This window comes from Gymnoscopelus braueri, assembly GCF_963280865.1.
Source record: "Gymnoscopelus braueri genome assembly, chromosome: 19".
In the NCBI taxonomy this organism is placed as follows: domain Eukaryota; kingdom Metazoa; phylum Chordata; class Actinopteri; order Myctophiformes; family Myctophidae; genus Gymnoscopelus; species Gymnoscopelus braueri.
Genome location: NC_137621.1, coordinates 45,276,098 through 45,279,512, shown reverse-complemented (window position 1 = coordinate 45,279,512; position 3,415 = coordinate 45,276,098).

Sequence of the window (3,415 nt, the reverse complement as noted above, 5' to 3'; positions counted from 1 at the left end):
GATTGTCTTATTTTAAGTTTTAGGTGAGTGTATCTTACTTATCTAATTTCAATTACCTCTAGTTCAACTATGAGCCAGAGTCTGAACTTTGGTTGTGGCTGTTCAATGATTGCTTCCAGGTGGTCCCCACCAGCCAAATGATCGATAGTTTGGTACCGCCTTGATCTCATACAGATTTGTAACGAAGAGTGCACAAATGGAACCAAATGAACCGAATAGGGTCATTTGGTTCTGTTTGTGCACAGTTAAATTAGCACTGAGATTTTTACAGTGTAGATTGGGGCCCCAGAGATGAATATCATATCAAATGGGGTTCCATAGGCTAATGCATATTAAACTGGTGGTCCTGGAAATAACAAAAGGTTGACAATCACTGTTCTACAGGATTTGGGAATTGGTGGGTACTCCAGCACACAACTCCTGAAACTTATCTTTAATCCCAATCAGAAATAACGTAATACACAATCACGCGGGGAAAACATTCACTTTCAGCTGCACCCAGCTGATTGCTACTCGGATGGTTATGATGACAGCCCGGGTGGGAGCGGGTTAAGTGTCTTCGCTCAGGTAGGGGCACTTCGACACATAGACTTGGGCCGGGAGGCTAACCTTCTGATCACCAGACAGCCTCTCTATCCTCTATCACCAGCTCAGTGGCCTTGTGGTGTGCTTGTACATCAAGCTGCCTCACGCTACAGAAACAGGAGATAGGCTCCTGGCTTATGGGCCACATGGCTCATCAATGCTTACTTACTCTCTATCCACTAAGCTATGGCCGCCCAAACAATAGAAACTCCTTGAGCCTCCTAAAGTTGTGTGAATGCTCTTATTTGATTTTCTTGCAATGAATTGCTATTTTTTGGGGGAACTTTGAGGAATATTTGATTTTGGAATCTGTTGATGTTGGAATTTTCAATATACTTTCAAATACATTTTCTTGGAATAGATAAGGGGATCTGTTCGATTTGCACGGAGTGGTTCCTATGCAACGGCAAATGATGACTTGCAGCCAACTCCACTGCAACTATTTTCAGAATTGCAGAATCTACAGCGCACAATGTAAGGATTAGGGCCCAATGCTGTTTTGTACTTGCCTTTTGGATTTATCTCCACAGAGTTGAGGGGCCCGTATTGCGTGGAGTAGTCAGCCGCTCAACCAGAGATAACCAGAGAGAAACTGAGGGAATAAATGTCAATATAGGACTTTGACCTTGTTATTGACATGGATGACTAAGCCTTTTTTTTTTACAAGAAATGCAAAGTTAAGAACAGTTACAATTCACACAAGGACTCTGGCATAGGGGCCCCTATAGGCGGTAATCCACCCCTGCTCCTACAGGGCTAGTCATCTAATGCAGTGGTTCTCAAACTTTTTCATGTCAAGGACCCCCAAATTGACACTTATTAGCCCGCGGACCCCCATTTGAAAAGATAAGCCAGGGACCCCCATAAAAGAAGATTTTTACGGCTCTAGCAGTGATTCTCAACCATTTTAATTTCAAGGACCACCTGCTTCTGACTAAACCTCCTGACTTCATTAGATCCTCAAACTGTCGGTCAAACCACCTAACTCCAACTCAGGTGTTTTGTCCCGTCCAGTGGTGGAAAGTAACTAAGTACATTTACTTAAGTACTGTACTTAAGTACAATTTTGAGGTATTTGTACTTTACTTGAGTATTTCCAGTACTTTTACTTCTACTCCACTACATATCAGAGGCAAATATTGTACTTTTACTCCACTACAATTATTTGAAAACTTTAGTTACTAGTTACTTTTTAGATATAAATTATGATATAATGAAACACAGATTAACCACTTTAACCCTATTTTATACCCAGGCTATTTGAAAATAGCCGATCTACAAGCTCACAATGCGACGCGTTGTGAGCTTGTAGATCTGCTCTTTTCAAATATTTAGTACTTTTACTTTTGGTACTTTAAGTACATTTTGATGCCAATACTTTTGTACTTTTACTCAAGTAAATTTTGAATTCTGGACTTTTACTTGTAACAGAGTATTTTTATATTGCAGTATTGGTACTTTTACTTAAGTAGAGTACTTTTTTTCACCACTGGTCCCATCTGACTGCCATTCTAATCAGTGATGGACAAAACAACTATCAAGTATCTGACGATGTATAAAGTCACCATACCAACTTTGATGAGGCAGTGTCGTGTTGTTTTAAAAACATGTTTTTCTCATGTCCTGAAAAGTGAATATTTTGGACATTCTGCCCGACAGCAGAGATATACTTTTTAAATAGATTAATTAATAGATGGCTTGGACAGGGGGGAGATGGGGCATATGAGTTTCAGGCAGTACTACGTGTTAACCAGCAGGTGTCCTACCTGACCCTATAGGGTTTAAATGTGAGAGCAGGGAGACCGCCTCCAACTACTGCAGATGTACTAGTTATATTGTATTAACATAATACAGTACAGATTTGTTCAAATAATGTTTTATTCATTCAAATAAGTTAGGAATTGCAGCTTGAAGTGGAACTGGATGGCAGCCCCTTCACTTTCCTGTCATGGCATTGCTCTGGAGGCTATAGCAGCCCACAGAGCAGTATGCTAAAAGCCTGACATCCAGTCGAGGAAGAAGTACTCAGATGAGCGTTATTTTTAAGTAAAAGTAGCAATACCACAATGTAAAAATGCTCTGTTAAAAGTAAAAGGCCTTTATTCAAAATTGCACTCGGGTAAAAGTACAAAAGTATTGGCAACAAAATGTACTTGCAGTACTAAAGTTAAAGTACGGTACTCAAAAAGTTTCCACTTTTCCCAAAATATCAGATCTACAAGCTCACAATGTCATTGTGTCACATTGTGCTGCGCTGTGATCTTGTAGGTCGTCTATTTTTGAATATGCGAAGTATAAAATGGGGCTCAAATGCTTGTTTTGTATTAATCACAATATAACTAGTAACTAAAGCTGTCAGACAATATTTGCCCCTGAAATGTAGTGGAGTAGAGGTATAAAGTATACAAAAATGGAAATACTTGAAGTAAAAGTACCTCAAAATGTGACTTATAGGACATCTTCACCCATTTTCAACATATCTTCATATAATTGGTCCTCAATAATGCTCATGATAATGATGTTTGCAGTATTTCGTTTTTTGTTTTGTTTAATGTTTTAGTTTTAACGCGAAAGCAATGTCTTCTATTATATCATGCAAACTTTCCAGGAATATAGAAAGCCTGCCGTTTTTATTAGCTTCCCCATTAATGATGTCACTGCTAGGCAGGTTTCTGATCTGTCCACAGCCCTCCTCTGAGACACAGACCAAGTAGACAAAAGAAAGTACCATATTATAATGAGCATTTATGACCAATTATACGAAGATGGGTGAAGTCGTCCTTTAAGTGCAGTACTTGAGTAAATGTACTTGGTTTACATTCCACCACTG